Source organism: Neltuma alba, unplaced genomic scaffold (genome assembly GCF_004799145.2).
Source record: "Neltuma alba isolate B1F8T4 unplaced genomic scaffold, ASM479914v2 tig00011588_pilon, whole genome shotgun sequence".
Taxonomy (NCBI): domain Eukaryota; kingdom Viridiplantae; phylum Streptophyta; class Magnoliopsida; order Fabales; family Fabaceae; genus Neltuma; species Neltuma alba.
Genome location: NW_021636241.1, coordinates 263,714 through 275,540, shown reverse-complemented (window position 1 = coordinate 275,540; position 11,827 = coordinate 263,714).

Genomic DNA, 11,827 nt, shown 5'->3' with positions numbered 1-11,827 from the left:
CCAAAACAATAAGCTCCTGCATGAACAGTGCTTGGTTGAATAGGAACCCAAAACCCTAACTTTGATTTTCTTCCAAAAATCAATCCATACACTATTTAATCTTGCTTATTCCACTTGATTATTAAGGTTTCTATCCTTCCCTAAGCATCACATGGTTGGACCGAATTTGGCAGCATTTTCCCATGATTTTTTCAAGCCAAAATGCTAATCTAATTAATGTAAAACTTTGGGATAATGATGCTTAAACATACCTTAACATTTTTTTGGTGTAAGTTGGATAATTCCTTGCCTAAAACTCTTGACATTTTTGAACAAATAGGGCCAGAGCTACAGTGACAGAATCTCCCCTTTTTTTTTCCAATTTTTCAACATTTATTTGTATTTCCAAGGGGGTATTTATAGAAAAATTGATCTGTCCTTCTCCCCCTGATTTGGATGCCCAAAATGACAGATAATATGGTGTGTTGGCAGCCATCAAGTGTAAGGGAAGTTCAGATTTGAACAAGTGTCCAAGCCTCCAAATAGTGCGTGAAATTGGGTCCTTATTAGGCTCAATGTGGGCCCCACAAATGGTTTGGGCTGGTCCAAAAAGCTAGCCCACAAACCAAATCACTATCTCAAACCAATTTGAAACTTTATCAGTTACTATTCACTATTAACATTTCATAATTTTTCTAGACTTCCAAAAATTTATTTTTCATCATGATAATTCACCTTTTAATATTAGAACATGATCTAGAAATTTTCAGAATTTTTCACCACCTCTAGGTATTTATTTTGAATTTTCTCTGATTAGGCCTTTACCGATATCACTACAGGAAAATAAATTCCCTAAAATTTATTCTTGACCTTCCAAGGTGTAAAATCAATTTTATAAATTCAAATAAATATTTAGATAATTTATTCATTTTGTTTCAAATTTATTGAGGCCTCCAACTACTTAAAATAATTGTTTTTCTTCGATTTTCTAATATTTTTCTGAAAAACCTTTATTTATGAAAAATTCCGTAATAATTCGCTTTCACCGTAATTTCACCTTTCGGGCATCAACCAATTTTCCAAAACTTCCAATTTATACTTTTCTTATTTTTCAGAAATTTTCTAGAAGTTTTCTTAAATTTTCCCGTTTTGCCTCTCGTAGACCGATAATTACGAAAATGCCAACCCAAACCTTATCGAGGTTTCACATCAAAAATTGTTTTGTCTCTCCACTTAGTTTCTATATTGGTCCTCATCCAAATTTTTAATTCCCTATGTTCAGGTGAAATTTTTCAGGATGTGACAAGGGGTGAATTGGATGATGAAGTATAAAAATTTGACATAATAAAACAACCAAACAAATAAAACGGAGGAAAAGAATTTGGAAGGTTTCACTGAAAAATGGAGACACGGGGTTTTATATTGGTTCGGTCTTAACCACTTGACCTACTTCTACTCCTCAAAACGCCTCTGAGATTTCTACTATATCTCCAAGATTAAGCGGGCTCTTGGTGCCTCAGCACAGTAATTGAATCACTCAATCACTCCCTTTTACCACCTGTAAGGTTACAATCCCCTCAAGAATCCATACTCTTGAGTTACTCTCAAAAAATGAGTAATGTAAAGTGTATCAAGCTCTCTTACAAAGTATATGAATGTTAAACACTGAAGTTCGGTAAAACAAGGTATTGAATGTAACAGTAAATTTTTCAACAGACAGTAGCTCGCGTATTCTATGCTTCATTCAATGCCCTTCACACCTTTTATAGTTAGAGAAGTTTAATTATCCATTGGACTAAAGAGCTTCTGGCTGTTGGACAATTACAACTGTAGTTCGCCATTAATGCTTCTGACACAGTAGGTTAAAGGCTACTAACTAACTGTTGAGCTTCTTAATTTGCATAAATTTCTTGACACAAGTAAGTCTTCTTCTTCAAGGAAATTAATAAGAGTAACAGAATAAGTGATAATCTTTGATATTGATACAATAAGTTGAAAAGCACATAATCAATCACCAGATACTTAAAAAATAAACTGAACTTACTTGATCGAAGTCATACTTGATAAGACTTTGATCGATCAAGTTATTGATTAAATATCAGAAGAAAGATTATAGCTTTATCAAATAGATTATGGAGCATAGGATGATCGAACAAATGATTGATAAACAATGAAACATGGAATAGTGAGCTCTAAATGAAGTATGCAAGGTTAATCTCTTTCAAGTTTTGTTTGCCTTCATATCTTTTTCAATAGAGAATTAAGTGTTAAAGGAAGGCTGAAAAAAGCTTAAAGATAAAAAAGATAATAGGTCTTAAGGATCATCGTGAAAAGCTGTTGTGATGCAATGATCGAATAGATGATCAAAAAACATTTGATCGATCATATTATCGATAAAGCTAAATATGAGAAAAATGCAAAATGATTGATAGAACAAATGATCGAAAAATGGTTTTAAAGAAAGTTTTCACAGTGAAGTCATAGAATAGACAGAGATCGATCAAATGATCGATTAATGATTAATCGATTAAATGATCGATAAATGATTGTTGAAAGTTGTTTTCAGAAAAGATCAGAGAAAGAATTTGATCAATCATGTGATATGAAAAGAAGATGCAAAGGTCATGATGATTGATCATTATATCAACTAATGAATGATCGAACAAGTGATTTGAAAATAGCTCAAATGATACTTGATGAGATAAGTGCAATGAAGGTGTTAATGATTGATCATTTGATCGATAAACAATTGATCAATGAATTGATTGATTAAAGACCTTGAATGAATACTTTGATAGAACACATGATTGATTAACCAGAAGTGAATTATCATACAATGTTCGAACAAGTTATCGATAAAGGTCTGATTAATAAAGTGATCGATAACAAGTGAACTGTTCAATATAGAAAATAAGTGGAAAGACTTTACCATTTATTTGAGTTCACATCGATAAAAGCTTGATCAATCAGGTGATCAATAAAAGCTTTGATATACTTTACCAAGGTTTTTTGGCCTTTTCTGATAGTTGATCAAATACTAGATTATCAATCAATTGATCAATAATTTGCTGCAATCTTCTACATTAAACAGTGTTATCAATGACTAATCAATTGATCGATCAACTCATAAAGTTTGATTTATCTAATACATTATCGATCAAGTTCAATGCTAAATAACTAAAATATAGATAGCAATTATTTGACAACTGATCAATTAACCATTTGATCGATCCGGTGATCAAAGTCTTAAATCTAACAAGGGCAAATTTTTATAATGATAAATCAGCATTATTAAATGTTATTAAGAATTTGGAAATGCTATGAGTCTAATTTGTGTATATCTCATTGTGAAGCATTTGATATTACTTGAAAAAAAATTATGGTAAACACATACTAATTTTTTTTTTTTTGGTTATTGGTGATAACATTGTTATTATTTTTTATGCAAGTGTTGTAACCATAGACTATCTGCATATGATATCAATTCCTACAGTAAATGAACTTAATGTTAATAGCTTTTGAACACTTGTTATTGGCAACTAAATTATGAGAACAATGTCAATTTAGTTTTGGCAAAAATTAACATTATTTCTACAATTTAGTTACCAATAACAAGTCTAGTATGAAAAATAATAAGTGTTGAAAAATACTATTCACATTAACTTACGTTTTAGTAGAAATTGATATTATTTCCACAATTTAATTGTCAATAACAAATCTAGTATGAAAAATAACAAGTGTTGAAAAGCTATTTATAATAATTTAAGTTTTAGTAGAAATTAGCATTATTTTTACAACTTAGTTGCCAATGGCAAGTCTAGTATGATAAATAATAAATGTTGAAAAGCTATTCGCAATAATTTAAGTTTTAGCATAAATTAGCATTATTTCCTATTATAAACTTATTATTTTTAATTATAAACTCATCAAATCCTCATAATCAACTTGTTATTCCCAACTATTTAACAACTTGTTATTTCTTATGATAAACTTGTTATTTTTAATTATAAACTTGTGAAATCCTCAAAGCCAACTTGCTACTCAACAACTTGTTATTTCTTATTATAAACTTATTATTTCTAGTTATAAACTTGTGAGATCCTCATAATTAACTTGTCCATCCCAACTACTTAACAAACTTATTATTTATAATTATAAATTTGTCAAATTCTTATAGTTAAGATGTTATTCCTAGCTATTTAACAACTTGTTATTTCAACAAACTTGCTCTTTCCGGTACCTAAAAGGGATCAATCCATTTGCTCAGCTTGTTAGTTCAAACTTGGGACTTGTAATTTCAACAAACTTGATATTTTCATTATTGAACTTGTTAAATCTCAACATTCATCTTGTCATTAACAACATACCCTTTTCATTACTAGTCACAAACTTGTTATCTAACAAGTTAACTTTCTTTAAATAACAACTGCTTATTATGAAATAACAATTCTTTCATTTGAAATAACAACTCTTTAATTAGAATCAATAACTCTTCAAATCAATTTAGTGTTCAACAATTTTATTATTATAATTCCCAAGTCCTTTATCATCATATCTGAAATTAATCTTATCATTTATTAGATAAATGCACTTATTATATGTTTTTAAATATAACTCAGGTTTACCTATTAAGAGAAAGATTTGTCTATATGAGTTCGTCTCATGACGGACAATTATATTTATTTATTGCCCTTTTCATTTTTATTTGTTTCAGTCTTGGCAAAAATTGGTACAAAAAAATCTTGAAAAAAATTGTAAACACTATACTAGACTAGACTAGATTATGAAGGGTCCAGTCAAGAAGTAGAACCACGCTCTTTAAATGGTCCACATGTTTACTAGTGTACAAGTGACATATAACCATAGAATAAAAAAAATCCCAAATTCTAATTGAATTTTGATGTGCCAAGGAGCTTTTAGTCTATTTAATAACAAATTCATGTGAGCCAGCATAACATCTAAGTTGTTTGTTCTTCACAGGTGGCAGACATAACTCATGTTGTGCAGTGCAATGGTGGAACAGAAACAAAAGATGAGACATAATAAAGAAAATAAGAAGGGTTTTTTTGGTATTTTAAGCTTAATTTCATAATTGCAATTTAAGACTTAGTCTGCTCAAGCAAGTTTCTTTATTCAAGTGCTTATTTCAAGGATCTTTTAATGTAATTTTTCCTTAAAACTTTATAATATTGTCTTCCTAAAAATTATATTTATTATCTATAGAATTAATTCGATGTCTTAATATTCGTAAACAATGTTAAGAAATTTCCAATATTTTACCTAAAAAAGAATTTTAAAATAAATGGAAAACACTAATAAGCACCATATGTCTATTTGACACGTCTTGACATTTTTTTTTCTAGTTACCTAGAGTATCCTCCCATCCGAGCGATAAGAGACTAATCTCTTGGGATATTGTCAAGTGCTGTAATGAAGACTCTTCCCAACAATGTTCTATTCATACACACCGCCTTAAGAATCAAACCTAAAATATGAAATCCCTTCCACTTGGATCAATACTTGTTGCTCACCTCTTGAGACAGAAGTAGCCTAAAAGTTCTAAATTATCCAGCTATTTTTTAGGGAAAAAGATAGGAAAATACCCTTAAATATGTAAAAACCCAGATAAGTGCATGTGAAAAGCAATATTCTATATTAGACCTAGGGTATTGATCTGGCATTTGCAAATGTTATCCAAAGACAGAATTGCCCCTGAGAAAAAAAATAACAGAACGCGGGAGAGGTTATTCGTGTTGTGCTGTTGTGAAACTTCTTGTGCCCACATCTTTGCGCCACAATCACCAGTCATAGTGAGGGGAAGGAACATCGTAGCTGTGAGGACTGCCGTTGGCCGTCGTGAGGGTGAGAGGAAGCAGCGTCGCCTTCAGGGAAACATCATAGCTGTTAGTGGAGCAAGCGCTATCAAAGGAGCACTGTCAGTGTGAGGGGAAGATTGTTGCCATTACTAGGGTCTGGTAAGTTGATTATTTATTTTATTTGCATGGTGGTTTCATGGGGCAATAGATTACATTAGAGATTAGAGATTTTGGAGAGTAATAAAGTTAGTGGGTTGAACTAACAGGCAATCACACGAAGGTAAGTTGATTTAAGATGATTTTGTGAATGATTTGTTTGTTAACGAAAGATTAAGCCTCATTGTACTGAGTGAGGAGAGGGAACGATTTATTTTGTCAATAATTTTTGCATGATCATTTTGGCCAATTGGTGTTTGATGGTGAGAACATCTGTTAGTGGAGTTTATTACATAGGTATAGCGATTGACAATGATTGCATAGTGAATGACAACATTTGAGCACTAGTGACTGCTTAAGATGAATTTTTAAATGTTTTTATTGCGATTGACAATGATTGCATAGTGAATGACAACATTTGAGTACTAGTGACTACTTAAGACAAATTTTGGAATGATTAACAACGAATGCATAGTGAATGACAACACTTGAGTACGAGTGACTATCTAAGATGATTTTTTGAATTTTTATTGCGATTGACAATGAATGCATAGTAAATGACAACATTTGAGTACGAGTGGCTATTTAAGATGATTTTTTGAATGATTTTATTGTTAATTAAAGATTAAGCCTCACTGTACTAAATGAGGTGAGGCAATAATATATTTTGTTACTACTTTTTGCATGATCATTTTTGGCTAATTTGTGTTTGAGGTTGACAACATCTATAAGTGGAAGTTATTACATAGGTGTAGCAATTGACAACAATGCATAGTGAATGACAACATTTAAGTACTAGAAGCAAATGAAGATGATATTTTGAATGTTTTTATTGCGATTGACAGTGATTGTATAGTGAATATCTCACCTCATTGAGCATTAGTGACTGTTTATATGCAGAAGAGTGAAGATGGTCTTGGAAGGAGATTCATCAAAATCAGTACATAATGGATTTATGTTGTTTAGGAAGGAGTTTTATGAGAAATTAGGGGGAAAGAGGTCAAAGCGTTTTGACGAACAAAATTAGGAAGTGTCAAAGGCATGGAAAGAGTTGTGTGAGGAGGAAAGAAAGAGGTACAATGACAAGGCTAGGGAATCAAGGCCTGAGAGGAAGAAAACAAGAAAGAACAAAATTCCATTCCAAACCTGATGTTTTCTGCCCCATTTCAGGTCATTAGTGGACTTTGTAAATGATAATGCAAGTTTAAGGAAGAGAGTAGAGAAGATAGGGTTCTCAAAGTTGCTACATGTAACATGTGAGAGACTCCTACGTGACCTACTAGTGGCTTTTCGTCGTTCATATGATCCAGCAACACATGAATTCAGAATTAGGGGCATATCAAAGGAATTCAAGCAAGAAGATGTTAAAAATATTGCTTGATGTACCTGACATTGGGAAAGTAGTGAAGGCCAAAGTAGATGAAAATGATCCTAAATATCAACAATTGAAGAGGGACCTACTATAAAGTGTCATTTGCCAAGATATTAAAATGACATAAAATTTGGACAACATGATGATAAATTTGAGTTTTTGTTTATGTTGTACACCCTGGGAACCTTTCTATGTCCAAATTCAAGGGATAAAGTAAGTGACTGGTTACTGAAGCTGATGGCTTGCACTATGAATGGGTTTGAGCATTATGATTGGGCTAAATTTATTATGAAGGACTTAGCGAAAGAGTTGAAGGCTTATGTTAAAACATTCAGAAGTGGTAGGGACTCTAATGTGAGCAGCTGTGTGTACTTACTGTTGGTATGTAATGTAATGTAATTTGTCAATGTTTGATTTAATTGATAATTGTATAATCTTATTTATTTCACGTTGCAGATATATTTTTTGAGCACTTCAGGCTGAAAGAAAATGATGTGCATAATGCTGCAAATGCTATTGTGTATTGAAATGAGGAGAGAGTTAAAGAAGTTGTTAAGATAGAGATGGAGAGCAATGTAGGGTTGTTGTTTGGAGGGAGACAAAGAGATGTGAAAGTGGGCCAAGAGGACGGAGTAAGAGTTCCTTATCTAGACCTAGTATGTGTTACCTTGTCTAGTGTTTTTAGTTGTTTAGTATGTGGATTATGCTAAATTTGATGGTATTTGTTGCAGGAGCTAAACAATCTTTATGGGCGATTGGTGACTATTATTGAATATAAGAGCAATAAAAGACTACTCATTGTAATTATGGAAGAGTTGCTGAAGGTTCAGCTTACAAAAGAGGCACACAAAAAAAGCATCCAAGAGGGAAGTAAGGAGCCAATTGAGGTGGAAGAAGGAGTTGGAAGAGGCAATGATAATTTTCACATTGATGAAGAATTTGAGGATAATGTAGGTAGGAATAATGATGAGTCTCCCATAGAAGGAGGAAAAGAGGGTAAATCTAGAGAAGAAGAAGGAGGAGGAGGAGAGGGAGACAATGATAAATGTAGCAGTGAAGAAGAAGGAGTAGAAGAAGCTGAGGATGATAAATCTGCTAGTGAAGAAGAAGAAAGAGGAGAAGGTGACAAGGATAAATTTGCCAGTAAAGGAGGAGGAGAAGGTGATGATGATGAGGCTACCAATGAAGGACAAGTAATTTGTGATGTGGGTAGGGAAGGAGTAGAGGAGGGACAACAACTTCAAAGATTAAAGAGGGTGATTAAACCCACGGTTAGATCTCCATGGATTTAGACGAAGGAAATGCATAAGAGAAAGAGGACTTTGGATGACAAGGACAAATTTTTTAAAATCATATCTAGGATGCCTCCATGGGATCAGGGTGACTAGTAAGTTATTATAAAATGACAACTGTTCATTATGTTTTCACTCATGACTTATATGAATTGACAACAATATTTTGCATAGTATACTAAAGTTGATTGAATTTTTTTCCTGTTTCAAGCCAATAGTTGATATGCATGATGAAGTACTCACTTGGGAAGAACTACTTTCATCAGGTAGAATCCAGAGAATAAACACGAAGCTGATGTCGCTTGTATATAAGACTTTGATGGGTGATATGAAGAAGAAAGAAAATGTAAAAAGACACCTGTTTGATGCCTACTTCATGGTTAGATGAATAACTTATTTCATTACAATGGGGTTATTTCCTGTTTTTAACACATGCTTAAATTGCAGCTAAAAATGGTGTCATGTCCCGTTAGTTGGAGGGCTTCTGAGCATAAAAAACAAATATTACCTGAGGATGTTGGGTACAAAATAGGAGATTGTGATTTGATATTTGGGCTTGCTCTTGTGGCTGACCACTGGTTCTGTTATGTCCTCCAGTCGAAGACATTGAATTTTTATGTGCTTGATTTGATAAAGGGCAATGGTAGTAAGCAGAAGAAAGGCAAAGAAAAGGGATTTCTGGAAGATCTAAAGGGAGCTACTCACAATGCATGCGTAAAAACTGAATAAAAGAACCTTAACAATGATGTTATTATTATATTAATTTGTTACTTATATAAATTTGTTACTTACTATGGTCATGTGTTTATGTTTAGAGAGATCGTTTTTATGATATAATTGAATTGGTCAAACCAGAGCTCATTGGGAAGAAGCCAAAGGCAGACATAATTATGCCTCCCATTCCACAACAAACCAACTTGTGAGTGGCATTGACTTTGAACATACATTGTTTTCAATGGACTAACAATTTATGAATGACTCTTTCTGTTCAGGAGAGACTGTGGTGTACATGTTTTGATATGGTTAAGCAAATGGTCCTCGAATGTGGCTTTGGATTTCACAAATGAACAAGTCATTGCATTCAGACGCAATGTCTTGTGGTGGCTGGTTAGCCATGATGGAAATGGTAAGAGGGCTGAAGCTTTGAAGCTGTTTCAAGAAGAAAAGAAGACCATAAAGCAGTAGCATTTGTCCAAGTAGTAAACATGGTTGTTAGTGGTTGGTTTTAAGCGTTATATTATATATGAACCACTTGTTTTATATGGAAATAAACTGTTTGCCAACCGGTGCTGCTATGTTTGGTGTCCGCTTGCACTTTAGAAACACCACTTATATTGTAGGAAATTCAAGTTCTGACAATGTATGAACCATGTTAACAACTGTTATAAATGGTTTAATACCATTTCCGTATATATTGGCAACGTGCTATTAGGAAAGTTCATTACATGTTCTAATTACTTTGAAATGTTGACCCTTACTAGGGACGTTGACATCACTTTCATTAAGAGGTACAACTCCTTCAAACAGGTTTACTACACGTAAACTAGTAATTTGTGTTTTAGCCAATCAAAAAAGAAACCTGGGTAAATCAGATGCAATTAACAAGAGTTACGCATTGACAACACTTACGAAGAGAATGACAACACCTTCAAATATGTTCACAACACTAAAACTGGAAAGTTTGCTTCTGGGGATACCCTTTATTATGTAGAAAAATAGGGTAATCAGATGTCCTCCTTATGATGCACGTTGATAACATTTTCATATATAATGACAATATCATCATACAAGTAAGCTACACTTACACATGAAGTGATGACACCATCATACACGTTGACAACATTTTCATATATAATGATAACACCATCATACAAGTAAACAACACTTACACATGAAGTGATGACACCATTATATGAGTTGACACCGAAAGTGGAAGTCGAGTTCAGGGGGAGCAATGGAGAAACCTAGGTAGCTGAAGTGACAATAATTTCAAATATAGTGACAACACTATCATAACAGTTAACGACACGTAAAGCTGCAAGTTGGATTTAGGTGCAACAAAGTTAGGAAAGTTGGGCAAATCAGATGTTCCCCATCGTTATACAAGATGACAATACTTCTCTATATAATGACAACATGATCAAATTAATTAACAACATGGAAACTGGATGTTGGGTTCAGGGGAAACTTATCAGGACACTAGGATGTTGTTCCAGCGGTATGCACATGCACAACACTTTAAACTATAATGACAACGTCATCATATGAATTGATGACACTAATAGTGGAACTTGCGTTCAGGGGAATCAAGGGAATCAAGGGAATAACAACTGATCAGGGGAATCAAGCAACATTAGAAGCATGTTGACAAGACAATCGTATAGAATGACAATACCTTCATATATGATGACTAAACCTAAGCTGCAAAGTTGAGTTCTAGGGAATTAGCCACTAAAATTAGACGTTACTAAAGTAAATGATAATAATATAAAGGTCAAGTTAATAAAACATCTTCATTCATTACAGGGCAATAATCTGAAGGAGTGTAGAAGAGTGGTTGCACAATATCATTCACTATTTAACATTGACATTGACAACAAAATGATAACTATTAACAACGTTATTCTAACCATTAACTACAAACCAGATTTCCACTGTGAGTAACAACATTTTCTGTATTAATTGACAAGTCAAAATTAAGGTCATACTTGCACTTAATGTTTGCTTGTTATCAAAAAGTTTGCAACCCCTGCATACAGTACATATTAATTACAACCTCTGCATGCTGTGCATCATTTACATTAAACCTTTTGCACAAAAAATTACAAAGGGGTCAAAATAACTAAAAATGGAGCTTGTTCTAACATTTACTGCCATTTTCATGCTAGGTTTGGGTTTTTGCAGGTCCTCTGTGTATGACCAAATTCACCACAATTTGCACAGTGGTATATCTTCTTGTTTTGGAATTATGATTCACGTCTGTTGGCTCCTGGCCTTCTAGCAGGTCGACTAGTCCGAGGTGAGAACAGAAAAATTTGCTCTGAAATATTTTCTAGCATGTACTTATTTGGGTTAGGCCTGTCAATGGTGACAATTGATATTAGGCAACGAGAGTAAATCTTTTCTTGGGATGTGATCTTGTAGCAATTTTCAACAAAGTCATAGACATTTCTATGCATAGACTCTATGGCTATGCAAGCATGTGGACACAG